Source organism: Coregonus lavaretus (assembly GCF_964263955.1).
Source record: "Coregonus lavaretus genome assembly, chromosome: 11".
NCBI classification, from domain to species: domain Eukaryota; kingdom Metazoa; phylum Chordata; class Actinopteri; order Salmoniformes; family Salmonidae; genus Coregonus; species Coregonus lavaretus.
This window is the reverse complement of record NC_139998.1, coordinates 39,583,248-39,597,560: the sequence shown is the minus strand read 5'-3', so window position 1 is coordinate 39,597,560 and position 14,313 is coordinate 39,583,248.

The window sequence follows — 14,313 nt, the reverse complement described above, 5'->3', positions numbered from 1 at the left end:
TACACAACTACAGCACCAGGCTCACGTGGACTGAACAATAGACTAGCCTGGGCAATTGGAAAGTACTAGTGCTTACACCTATACACCATTTCTTATAAAGTAATCTAAAACATAACTGTGTACCAAAATGGATTATGATAATAGCTAATCGCATTATATAAAAGTATGAAAACTAAAATAGTTTGCCATGCATGATTAGCATGATTACTAACGTTTGCTATTTCAGTTGATTGATAGCTGAGCTAGCCTAAATGTTAACAGCTTGTGCAAATGCTTGGTTCAGTATGAACACGCACAAAATGCTAGCAATGGCTTAGCTAGCCTAATCGCTAGCGGCTCGTTCTCCTTATGAAAACTCACCAAATCCTGGCGTCAATCTTTCCCTCAACCCCTTAACAGCACGTTCGGATAGATAAGTGAGTTATTATCCGGTTTTATCTTTTTATTTATTTATATAGAGCTCAAATACCTAGGTGTCTGGTTAGACTGTAAACTCTCCTTCCAGACTCACATCTCCAATCCAAAGTTAAATCCAGAATCGGCTTCCTATTTCGCAACAAAGCCTCCTTCACTCATGCTGACAAACATGCCCTCATAAAACTGACTATCCTACCGATCCTTGACTTCGGCGATGTCATTTATAAAATAGCCTCCAACACTCTACTCAAATTGGATGTAGTCTATCACAGTGCCATCCGTTTTGTCTCCAAAGCCCCATATACTACCCACCACTGTGACCTGTACACTCTTGTTGGCTGGTCCTCACTACATGTTCGTCGTCAAACCCACTGGCTCCAGGCCATCTATAAATCACTGCTAGGCAAATCCCCGCCTTATCTTAGCTCATTGGTCACCATAGCAGCACCCACCCGTAGTCTGCGATCCAGCAGGTATATCTCACTGGTCATCCCCAAAGCCAACACCACCTTTGGCCGCCATTCCTTCCAGTTCTCTGCTGCCAATGACTGGAACGAATTGCAAAAATCTCTGAAGCTGGAGACTCTTATCTCCCTCACTAACTTTAAGCATCAGTTGTCAGAGCAGCTTACCGATCACTGCACCTGTACACAGCCCATCTGAAATTAGCCCACCCAACTACCTCATCCCTATATTGTTATTTATTTTGCTCTTTTGCACCCCAGTATCTCTATTTGCACATAATCTCTTGCATATCTAGCATTCCAGTGTTAATACTAATTGTAATTATTTTGCACTATAGCCTATTTATTGCCTTACCTCCATAACTTGCTACATTTGCACACACTGTATATATATTTTCTGTTGTATTTTTTGACTTTATGATTTTTTACCTCATATGTAACTCTGTGTTGTTGTTTTTATCGCGCTGCTTTGCTTTATCTTGGCCAGGTCGCAGTTGTAAATGAGAACTTGTTCTCAACTGGCTTACCTGGTTAAATAAAGGTTAAATAAATAAAACTACATTTTTATAAAGAGCAGTAGAGTAGAGGCGCTTACAGAAGTTGCACACATGGGACATTTTTTAAGACTAGGGTCCGGAAAGAATGTGGCCTTTTATAGGTGTGTGGAGACACACATTGTACAATATGAGGAGGAAATTGATGCACAGCTCACTCGCCAGCGATGGCCAATGTGCTTTTGCCAAAAGCCTATCGCTCTTGGTTTACTTTGTAAAACAATGTTCGCTCAATAGGTATATTTTGAAGTTTATAAAATATTTTCGTAGCCTACAGCAGACAGATTAGTCTTCTCTTTTCAGCAGGAGCCATTTGCTTCCCAACCTGTGTTTTCCTGCGATTGTACTGTACTTAAACACCTTGTGCTGCAGTTAGTAGTCAGCACCCCAGAGTGACTCAGTAGACAGTGTCATATAAATTACTTGCCATTTTCAGTTTAGATTAGGTGTTTATAACACAAAACAAAAACGTTCATACTCCCAAAACAGTTGACAAAGAATTCCACATTGTCTCTGCATGTGGCAGTTATCCTACAGAAGAACATTAGGATTTCAGTGGAACGCAATCCTTACATGGCATGATGGCGGACATCCTGAGGTGCTGTGCAATTGAAATGCTGCCTATGGATTTCTAATCATATGCCTGGGTACCTTTGGGACGCACATTTAAGTATTGTGTTCTCTGTCATCATGTCTTGTATTTTTATCCATTTTCTGCTCCACTTTCCAGTCCCCACAGGAGGCCATGCTGGGAAATGGAGGAGAAGTGGAGAGGCCAGGTGAGGTGGAGGGGGGATGAGGTATCAAATCTTTAGATACTTTTCTTTAAACTCTTTGTGAGGGAGCTAGCTACAGATGTATGAGCCTAATAGTGGGCTAATCTCTTCGGAGTGCCGTTTTAGAAGAAATGATTTTGTGTTCCAGTTAAAAGAAAATTCCACCCAAAAACTATATTTTGGTATTTGTTTCAATAGTCCATTGTTGACATAGTCCCAAAATGTTTTACTTGTCAGCACTCAAGTTTTCAAGATATGTAACTTTCAAAATACAGAAATCATCCCCGTATAATGCAAAATGCAGCATCATATGATGCAAAATGTATAATACGGGGATGATTTCTTTATTTTGAAAGTTACACTGAAGAGATTAGTCTTTAGTAAAGATGAGACCGAGTCTGCGTCTCTCACATGGATAGGCAGACCATTCCATAAAAATTGAGCTCTATAGGAGAAAGCCCTGCCTCCAGCTGTTTGCTTAGAAATTATAGGGACAATAAGGAGGCCTGCGTCTTGTGACCGTAGCAAACAGTGTGGAGAACAAGTATTTGATACACTGCCGATTTTGCAGGTTTTCCTACTTACAAAGCATGTAGAGGTCTGTAATTTTACAAAGGTACACTTCAACTGTGAGAGACGGAATCTAAAACAAAAATCCAGAAAATCACATTGTATGATTTTTAAGTAATTAATTTTCATTTTATTGCATGACATAAGTATTTGATCACCTACCAACCAGTAAGAATTCCGGCTCTCACAGACCTGTTAGTTTTTCTTTAAGAAGCCCTCCTGTTCTCCACTCATTACCTGTATTAACTGCACCTGTTTAAACTCGTTACCTGTATAAAAGACACCTGTCCACACACTCAATCAAACAGACTCCAACCTCTCCACAATGGCCAAGACCAGAGAGCTGTGTAAGGACATCAGGGATACAATTGTAGACCTGCACAAGGCTGGAATGGGCTACAGGACAATAGGCAAGCAGCGTGGTGAGAAGGCAACAACTGTTGGCGCAATTATTAGAAAATGGAAGAAGTTATAGATGACGGTCAATCACCCTCGGTCTGGGGCTCCATGCAAGATCTCACCTCGTGGGGCATCAACGATCAAGAGGAAGGTGAGGGATCAGCCCAGAACTACACGGCAGGACCTGGTCAATGACCTGAAGAGAGCTGGGACCACAGTCTCAAAGAAAACCATTAGTAACACACTACGCTGTCATGGATTAAAATCCTGCAGTGCACGCAAGGTCCCCCTGCTCAAGCCAGCGCATGTCCAGGCCCGTCTGAAGTTTGCCAATGACCATCTGGATGATCCAGAGGAGGAATGGGAGAAGGTCATGTGGTCTGATGAGACAAAAATAGAGCTTTTTGGTCTAAACTCCACTCGCCGTGTTTGGAGGAAGAAGAAGGATGAGTACAACCACAATAACTCCATCCCAACCGTGAAGCAAGGAGGTGGAAACATCATTCAGTCTAATCTGGAAGTGACAAAAGCATGGATGAGCTTTTCTGCATAATTTTTGGACAAAAAGTTTCTGATTTTTGCTATGTTACGAAGATGGAAAAAAGCTGTCCTTGAAATATTGTTGATATGTTCGTCAAAATAGAGATCAGGGTCCAGAGTATTTTTATTTATTTTATTTATTTCACCTTTATTTAACCAGGTAAGCCAGTTGAGAACAAGTTCTCATTTACAACTGCGACCTGGCCAAGATAAAGCAAAGCAGTGCAATAAAAACAACAACACAGAGGTACATATGGGGTAAACAAAACATAAAGTCAAAAATACAACAGAAAATATATATACAGTGTGTGCGAATGTAGTAAATTATGGAGGTAAGGCAATAAATAGGCCATAGTGCAAAATAGTTACAATTTCGTATTAACACTGAAATGATAGATGTGCAAAAGATGATGTGCAAATAGATACTGGGGTGCAAATTAGCAAAATAAAAAACAATATGGGGATGAGGTAGTTGGATGAGCTAATTACAGATGGGCTGTGTACAGGTGCAGTGATCGGTAAGCTGCTCTGACAACTGACGCCTAAAGTTATTGAGGGAGATAAGAGTCTCCAGCTTCAGAGATTTTTGCAGTTCGTTCCAGTCATTGGCAGCAGAGAACTGGAAGGAATGGCGGCCAAAGGAGGTGTTGGCTTTGGGGATGACCAGTGAGATATACCTGCTGGAGCGCAGACTACGGGTGGGTGCTGCTATGGTGACCAATGAGCTAAGAAAAGACGGGGATTTGCCTAGCAGTGATTTATTGATGACCTGGAGCCAGTGGGTTTGGCGACGAATATGTAGTGAGGGCCAGCCAACAAGAGTGTACAGGTCACAATGGTGGGTAGTATATGGGGCTTTGGTGACAAAACGGATGGCACTGTGATAGACTACATCCAATATGCTGAGTAGAGTGTTGGAGGCTATTTTGTAAATGACATCGCCGAAGTCAAGGATTGGTAGGATAGTCAGTTTTACGAGGGCATGTTTGGCAGCATGAGTGAAGGAGGCTTTGTTGCGAAATAGGAAGCCGATTCTAGATCTAACTTTTGATTGGAGATGCTTGATGTGAGTCTGGAAGGAGAGTTTACAGTCTAACCAGACACCTAGGTATTTGTAGTTGTCCACATACTCTAGGTCAGACCCGCCGAGAGTAGTGATTCTAGTCGGGTGGGCGGGTGCAAGCAGCGTTTGGTTGAAGAGCATGCATTTAGTTTTACTAGCGTTTAAGAGCAGTTGGAGGCTACGGAAGGAGTGTTGTATGGCGTTGAAGCTCATTTGGAGGTTTGTTAACACAGTGTCCAATGAAGGGCCAGATGTATACAAAATGGTGTTGTCCACATAGAGGTGGGTCCGAGCATCACCAGCAGCAAGAGCAACATCATTGATATACACAGAGAATAGAGTCGGCCCGAGAATTGAACCCTGTGGCACCCCCATAGAGACTGCCAGAGGTCTAGACAACAGGCCCTCCGATTTGACACATTGAACTCTATCTGAGAAGTAGTTGGTGAACCAGGCTTGGCAGTCATTTGAGAAACCAAGGCTATTTAGTCTGCCAATAAGAATGCGGTGGTTGACAGAGTCGAAAGCCTTGGCCAGGTTGATGAAGACGGCTGCGCAGTTCTGTCTTTTATCGATCGTGGTTATAATATCATTTAGGACCTTGAGGGTGGCTGAGGTGCACCCATGACCAGCTCGGAAACCGGATTGCATAGCGGAGAAGGTACGGTGGGATTCGAAATGGTCGGTGATCTGTTTGTTAACTTGGCTTTCAAAAACTTTAGAAAGGCAGGGCAGGATGGATATAGGTCTGTGACAGTTTGGATCTCGAGTGTCACCCCTTTGAAGAGGGGGATGACCGCGGCAGCTTTCCAATCTCTGGGGATCTCAATCGTTATGAAAGAGAGGTTGAACAGGCTAGTAATAGGGGTTGCGACAATTTCGGCGGCTAATTTGAGAAAGAAAGGGTCCTGATTGTCTAGCCCAGCTGATTTGTACGGGTCCAGATTTTCAGCTCTTTCAGAACATCAGCTGTCTGAATTTGTGTAAAGGAGAAGCGGGGGGGGGGGGGGGGGGGGGGCATGGGCAAGTTGCAGCGGAGGGTGCAGAGCTGGTGGCCGTGGTAGTGGTAGCAAGGTGGAAAGCATGGCCAGCCGTAGCAAAATGTTTGTTGAAATTCTCTATTATTGTAGATTTATCGGTGGTGACAGTGTTTCCTAGCCTCAGTGCAGTGGGCAGTTGGGAGGAGGTGCTCTTATTCTCCATGGACTTTACAGTGTCCCAAAACTTTTTGGAGTTAGTGCAACAGGATGCACATTTCTGTTTGAAAAATCTAGCCTTTGCTTTCCTAACTGATTGTGTATATTGGTTCCTGACTTCCCTGAAAAGTTGCATATCGCGGGGGCTGTTCGATGCTAATGCAGTACGCCACAGGATGTTTTTGTGCTGGTCAAGGGCAGTCAAGTCTACGGAGAAACAGGGGCTATATCTGTTCTGAGTTCTGATTTTTTGAATGGGGCATGCTTATTTAAGATTGAGAGGAAAGCACTTTTAAAGAACAACCAGGCATCCTCTACTGACGGAATGAGGTCAATATCCATCCAGGATACCCGGGCCAGGTCAATTAGAAAGGCCTGCTCGCTAAAGTGTTTTAGGGAGTGTTTGACAGTGATGAGGGGAGGTCGTTTTACCGCAGACCCATTACGGACGCAGGCAATAAGACAGTGACCGCTGAGATCCTGGTTGAAGACAGCGGAGGTGTATTTAGAGGGTACATTTGTCAGGATGATATCTATGAGGGTGCCCATGTTTACATATTTTGGGTTGTACCTGGTAGGTTCGTTGATAATTTGTGTGAGATTGAGGGCATCTAGTTTAGATTGTAGGTTGGCCGGAGTGTTAAGCATATCCCAGTTTAGGTCACCAAGCAGTACAAATTCTGAGGATAGATGGGGGGCGATCAGTTCACATATGATGTCCAGGGCACAGCTCGGGGCTGAGGGGGTCTGTAGCAAGCGGCAACAGTGAGAGACTTATTTCTAGAAAGGTGGATTTTTAGAAGTAGAAGCTCAAACTGTTTGGGCACAGACCTGGATAGTATGATAGAGCTCTGCAGGCTACCTCTACAGTACATTGCAACCCCACCCCCTTTGGCAGTTCTATCGAGACGGAAAATGTTATAGGTGGGGATGGAAATATCTGAATTTTAGGTGACCTTCCTAAGCCAGGATTCAGACACTGCTAGAACATCAGGGTTGGCAGAGTATGCTAACGCAGTGAATAACTCAAACTTAGGGAGGAGGCTTCGGATGTTAACATGCAAGAAACCAAGGCTTTTACGGTTACAGAAGTCAATAAATTATAACGCCTGGGGAGTAGGAGTGATACTGGGGGCTACAGGGCCTGGGTTGACCTCTACATCACCGGAGGAACAGAGGAGGAGTAGAATAAGGATACGGCTAAAGGCTTTAAGAACTGGTCTTCTAGTGCGTTGGGTACAGAAAAAAAAAGGGGCAGATTTCCAGGCGTTGTAGAATAGATTCAGGGCATTATGCACAGACAAGGATATGGAAGGATATGAGTACAGTGGAGGTAAACCTAAGTGTTGGGTAACGATGAATGAGATAGCATCACTGGAGGCACTCTCCGCGTGTATGGGGGTGGGACAAAGGAGCTGTCTAAGGCAGGTTGAGCTGGGCTGGGGGCTCTACAGTGAAATAGTATAATAAGAAATAACCAAAACAGCAATAAGCAAGGCATATTGACATGAGAGAGAGGCATATAGCATTCACAGGTGTTATTCGAGAGAGCTAAGACAACAGCTGGTAATGGCGACAAAGTCTGGGCTGAGGCTAAATATAAACAGGATGCGGTACCGTATAAAGGAACAGTCCAGCAGGCATCAGCTGTATAGCTGAGTTATCATAAGGTCCGGTGAACAGCAATAGGAGAGTTCGGAGGTAGTTCGGGGGCTGCTACAGCACTGGCGAGCAAGAGGCCCGGCTTGCGTGTGCTAGCGGGCCGGGGCTAGCAGATGGATCTTCGTGGTCGACGTCGTAACGGGAAGCCTGTTGAAACCACATCAGACGATTTCATCGGCAAACCAGTCGTGTGGGATCGGCGGGGCTCTGTGTCAACACTAGGAGGTCCCGTCCGGTTGACAGAGAGGTAGATAGCCGGAAGATGGGCCTGGCTCGAGGCTAGCTCAAGGCTAACTGGTGCTTGCTAAGGGGCAATGGTAATTAGCCAACGACAACAGCCATTTGGTTGCAGCTAGCTGGTTGCGATGATCCGGTGCTAGGGTCCAGTGATTCCGGCAGAAAATCCGATATGCTCTGGGTTGATAGCACGCTGTGCAGACTTGCCGACAAATTGTCCAGGCTAGAGCTAGAGCTGGCTGGTGGGTAGTGCAGGCCATGGACAATGGTGAAGACGCTAACGGTGGCTAATAGCAAGTAGCCATTCGGTTGCAGCTAGACTAGTTTCAGCTTAAGGTTCTTGATAAAAGTTATAAAGAAATAATAGAATCCTTTCCACGTTGGGTGAGGCGGGTTGCAGGAAAGTATATTTAGTTAAAGAATGAAAAGTAAAAATTGAGAAATATATACAAAATAGACAAAAAACTTTAAAAAATGCTATTTACACAAGGACACAGAAAAAAACACGATCTTACTGCTACGCCATCTTGGATTGGATTGTAACGCCGAGGTTCTTCACAGTTTTTTTTTAGACAACTTTACAACCATCAAGATTAATTGTCAGATCCAACAGAAGATCTCTTTGTTTCTTGGGACCTAGAACTAGCATCTCTGTTATGTCAGAGTTTAAAAGTAAAACATTTGCCACCATCCACTTCCTTATGTCTGAAACACAGGCTTCCAGGGTAGGCAATTTTGGGGCTTCACCATGTTTCATCGAAATGTACAGCTGTCCGCATAGCAATGAAAGTTAACATTGTGTTTCAGAATGACATCCCCAAGAGGTCAAATATAAAGTGAAAACAATAGTGGTCCTAAAACGGAACCTTGAGGAACACCGAAACGTACAATTGATTTGTCAGCGGACAAACCATCCACAGAGACGAACTGATATCTTTCCGACAGATAAGATCTAAACCAGGCAAGAACTTGTCCGTGTAGACCAATTAAGGTTTCCAATCTCTCCAAAAGAATGTGGTGATCGATGATGTCAAAAGCAGCACTAAGGTCTAGGAGCACGAGGACAGATGCAGAGACTTGGTCTGACAAGATCATTTACCACCTTCACGATCATTTACCATCTTCACGAGTGCAGTCTCAGTGCTATGATGGGGTCTAGCGTTTCGTATACATTATTTTGAGAGGAATGGGAGATTCAATATAAGCTGATTGTCAAGGTTTGTCTTATTCAAGAGAGGCTTTATTTTCTGCCACTTTTAGTGAGTTTGGTACACATCCAGTGGATAGGGAGATATTTATGATGTTCAACATAGGAGTGCCAAGCACAGGAAGTAGCTCTTTTAGTAGTTTAGTTGGAATAGGGTCCAGTATGCAACTTGAAGGTTTAGAGGCCATTACTATTTTCATGAATGTGTCAAGAGATTACAAAACTTGAGTGTCTCTATTGATCCTAGGTCCTGGCAGTTTTGTGCAGACTTAGGACAGCTGAACTTTGGAGAAATACGCAGATTCAAAGAGGAGTCCGTAATTTGCTTTCTAATGATCATGATTTTTTCGTCAAAGAAGTTCATTAATTCATCACTGCTGAGGTGAAAGGCATCCTCTCTTGGGGAATGCTGCTTTTTAGTATAGCTTTGCGACAGTATCAAATATAAATTTTGGATTGTTCTTATTCTCCTCAATTAGGAGAGCCATTGTCTTAATACTTCCTGAAAGCACACAGTTGTTTAGTGCTGAAATAAATGCATGAGGTTGGTATGAAAAATGTATGCACTCACTAACTGTAAGTCGCTCTGGATAAGAGCGTCTGCTAAATGACTAAAGTGTAAAAATGTAAATGTTGGAAAAATAAGATGATCGAGCAGCAGTGAGGGCTCTTCAATATTGCAATGTACTTTCTTTCCAAGCTAGTAGGAAAACTTCCAGTTTGGTGGAGTGCCATTTCCGTTCCAATTTTCTGGAAGCTTGCTTCAGGGCTTGGGTATTTTCTGTATACCAGGGAGCCAGTATTTTGTGACAAATGTTTTTTGTTTTTAGGGGTGCGACTGCATCTAGGGTATTACGTAAGGTTACATTTAAATCCTCAGTTAGGTCGTTAACTGATTTTTGTACTCCGACGTCCTTGAGTAGGTGGAGGGAGTCTTGAAGGACCACTAGGAATCTTTGGGTTGTCAGAGAATTTATAGCACGGCTTTTGATGGTCCTTGGTTGGGGTCTGAGCAGATTATTTGTTGCGATTGCAAACGTAATAAGATGGTGGTCCGATAGTCTCGGGTTATGAGGAAAAACATTTAGATCCACATTATTTATTCCACAGGACAAAACTAGATCCAGGGTATGACTGTGGCAATGAGTAGGTCCGGAGACATGTTTGACAAAACCCACTGAGTCGATAATGGCTCCGAAAGCCTTTTGGACTGGGTCTGTGGACTTTCCATGTGAATATTAAAGTCACCAAATATTTGAATATTATCTGCCATGACTACAAGGTCCGATAGGAATTCAGGGAACTCAGTGAGGAACTGTGTATACGGCCCAGGAGGCCTGTCAACAGTAGCTATAAAAAGTGATTGAGTAGGCTGCATAGATTTCATGACTAGAAGCTCAAAAGACGAAAATGCAGTCATTTTTTGATATCGTAAATGTTAGCAACACTTCCACCTTTGTGGGATGCGCGGGGGATATGGTCACTAGTGTAACCAGGAGGAGAGGCCTCATTTAACACAGTAAATTCTTCAGGCTTAAGCCATGTTTCAGTCAGGCCAATCACATCAAGATTATGATCAGTGATTAGTTCATTGACCATAACTGCCTTGGAAGTGAGGGATCTAACATTAAGTAGCCCTATTTTGAGATGTGAGATATCACAATCTCTTTCAATAATGACAGGAATGGAGGAGGTCTTTATTCCAGTGAGATTGCTAAGGCGAACACCGCCACGTTTAGTTTTGCTCAACCTAGATCGAGGCACAGACATGGTCTCAATGGGGATAGCTGAGCTGTCTACACTGACTATGCTATTGGCAGACTCCACTAAGCTGGCAGGCTGGCTAACAGCCTGCTGCCTGGCCTGCACCCTATCTCATTGTGGAGCTAGAGGAGTTAGAGCTCTGTCTATGTTTGTAGATAAGATGAGAGCACCCCTCCAGCTAGGATGGAGTCCGTCACTCCTCGGCAGGCCAGGCTTGGTCCTGTTTGTGGGTGAGTCCCAGAAAGAGGGCCAATTATCTACAAATTCTATCTTTTGGGAGGGGCAGAAAACAGTTTTCATGCTGCATCTGATATCTAATGATGAGTGGTGTCTTCTCTCCCCATCCCTCCCAAATCCCCAGCTCCCACAACACACAATGGGTATGTCCCAAATGGCACCCTATTCTGTATAGGGTGCCATTAGGGATGCATACAACGTATCAATTGAGAGGTATCAGGTATTCATCTGAGAGCAGTGGCTCATGCAGCCCTCCAATGACATCATGTCAGGAGCTCTTAGACTGGATGGAAATCTGATTTGACCTCATAAAACTTTCAAAGCCTTATCTGTGACTTGTAGAATAATTATGAACAGGATGATGGTGATCTTGAGGAAAATGTAGTCCGTTTTCAGAAAATAGACTTCAGAGGAGGCGAGGAGGATGGTGGGGGGGAGGGGTTGGGGAGGGGAGTGATGGGCTGGCTACACATGCAGCAGCAGTTGGCTGAGGAGTGCTCTAGATTGAAACGGTAGAAAAGAGATGACAAGTGTGAGAGGGATGTGGAGTACCTATTTTCATGTATAATTGATGCCTTATCTGTGTCCCGTTCCCCAATGAGCCGCTCTAACTGATAATACTGACAGCTCTGATGTGCCCAGCAGTAGCCACCCGACAGCTGCACAGGTCTCAAATTGGATGACATTACACTCTGATTACCACATTGACACGGGGGACAACTGTGACACCCTCGCTCCTCAACAACGTCAGCTACCACCATTGAATGTGAAGATTTGGAAAATAGACGCAGATTGAAATATACTTCAATTACTTCAAAATCCCATTGGACAGAACAGTGTGGAGACTGGAGAGCCATGGTCTTAATACTTCCTGAAAGCACACAGTTGTTTGGTGCTGAAATAAATGCATGCTGCTCTGCTATGGTAATTGAGCAGCCTCTGTGCTCTTCTTTGAAGTTCAAACTCCTCTGTACTCTACCCAGTTAACATTTACAGGCTTTGCTTATTATCACTCTGGTGACTGCTGATGACTCAGATGACTGGTGTGTAATGTACATGACCTGTGTGCCGCGGGCAAACCCTGACTATTACATGTTTACTTGACCAACTTACCCAGTTACCTGTGCACCCACTCAATTTATCATGTAATGTAATCTCAATTAGCAATGCAATGTGTTGTCATTTAGTCTAGTCATTTCATAAGGTACATGTATCTCCTAATAATTACACTGAACAAAAATATAAACGCAACATTTGTGTTTATAGTGTTGGTTCCATGTTTCATGAGCTGAAATAAAAGATCCCCGAAATTTTCCATATGCACAAAAAGCATATTTCTCTCAAATTTTGTGCACAAATGTGTTTACATCCCTGTTAATGAACATTTTTATTTTGCCAAGACAATCCATCCACCTGACAGGTGTGGCATATCAAGAAGCTGATTAAACAGCATGATCATTACACAGGTGCCCCTTGTGCCGGGGACAATAAAAGGCCACTCTAAAATGTGCAGTTTTGTCACACAACACAATGCCACAGATGTCTCAAATTTTGAGGGAGCGTGCATTTGGCATACTGACTGCAGGAATGTCCACAAGAGCTATTGCCAAAGAATGTAATGTTCATTTCTCTACCATAATGTCGTTTTAGAGAATTTGGCAATACGTCCAACCGGCCTCACAACCACAGACCACATGTACGACGTCGTGTGGGCGATCGGTTTGCTGATGTCAGCGTTGTGAACAGAGTGCCCCATGGTGGCGGTGGGGTTATGGTATGGGCAGACATAAGCTACAGTATACCTGATTAATGAATTATAAATATATCATTACACTACCCTAAAGTAATTGTACCTTCTTGGAATAAGCTAAAATATGTGGTAATTTATGTTCCGACATATTATTTACATGGATCTTAACAGCTATTTAATGATGAGCCCAGCGTGTGTGTCATCTTAACCAGAGCTTGAGTGCTGTGTGGGGATGTTGATCTTAGATTGTAACTTCAAATTTTCACCCTCAGTATGACAAATACACTAAGTGATTACATAATTATTCATATTTATAGAGGAAACACAGCTAAAAGACTATTAGTTTGTAGATGACTTCCAAGTCCATATACAGTATAGTACCAACGTACCATTTGCTATTGCCCTTTCATTAATCGCCTGAGAACCACCTTCTCTGACATCAAGTCGCTGCATGGCCTGGAATATAATCCAACCAAATGTATTTGACTAGTTATTTAAAAACACTGATGCCTTGGAATAAACTTAAACTCTTTCAAATCTAGAACAGAATATACAAATTCATGATGCATTGAATTAGCTCTATCTTTTCAGAGTTCCATTTATCATGTCACTTATTGCATTTAGACATGATGTTTATCTGTAGAAAACATGTATGATAGTTTGATATATGTACATTATCATGTATGATATCATGATACGTGATATCATGTACAGTGCATTCGGAAAGTATTCAGACCCTTTTGACTTTTTCCACATATTGTTACATTACAGCCTTATTCTAAAATTGATTAAATAGTTTTTTCCCCCATCAATCTACACACAATACCCCATAATGCAAAAGCAAATACAGTGTTTTAGACATTTTTACAAACGTATTAAAAATAAAAAACTGAAATATTACATTAACATAAGTATTCAGACCCTTTACTCAGCCGATTACAGCCTCAAGTCTTCTTGGGTATGACGCTACAAGCTTGGTACACCTGTATTTGGGGAGTTTCTCAGATTCTTCTCTGCAGATCCTCTCAAGCTCTGTCAGGTTAGACGGGGAGCGTCGCTGCACAGCTATTTTCAGGTCTCTTCAGAGATGTTCGATCAGGTTCAAGTCCAGGATCTGGCTGGGCCATTCAAGAACATTCAGAGACTTGTCCCAAAGCCACTCCTGCGTCGTCTTGGATTTGTGCTTTGGGTTGTTGTCCTGTTGGAAGGTGAACAGTCGCCCCAGTCTGAGGTTCTGAGCGCTCTGGAGCAGGTTTTCATCAAGGATCTCTCTGTACTTTGCTCCGTTTATCTTTCCCTCGATCCTGATAAGTCTCCCAGTTCCTGCCGCTGAAAAACATCCCCACAGCATGATGCAGCCACCACCATGCTTCACCGCAGGGATGGTGCCAGGTTTCCTCCAGACGTGACGCTTGGCATTCAAGCCAAAGAGTTCAATCTTGGTTTCATCAGACCAGAGAATCTTGTTTCACATGGT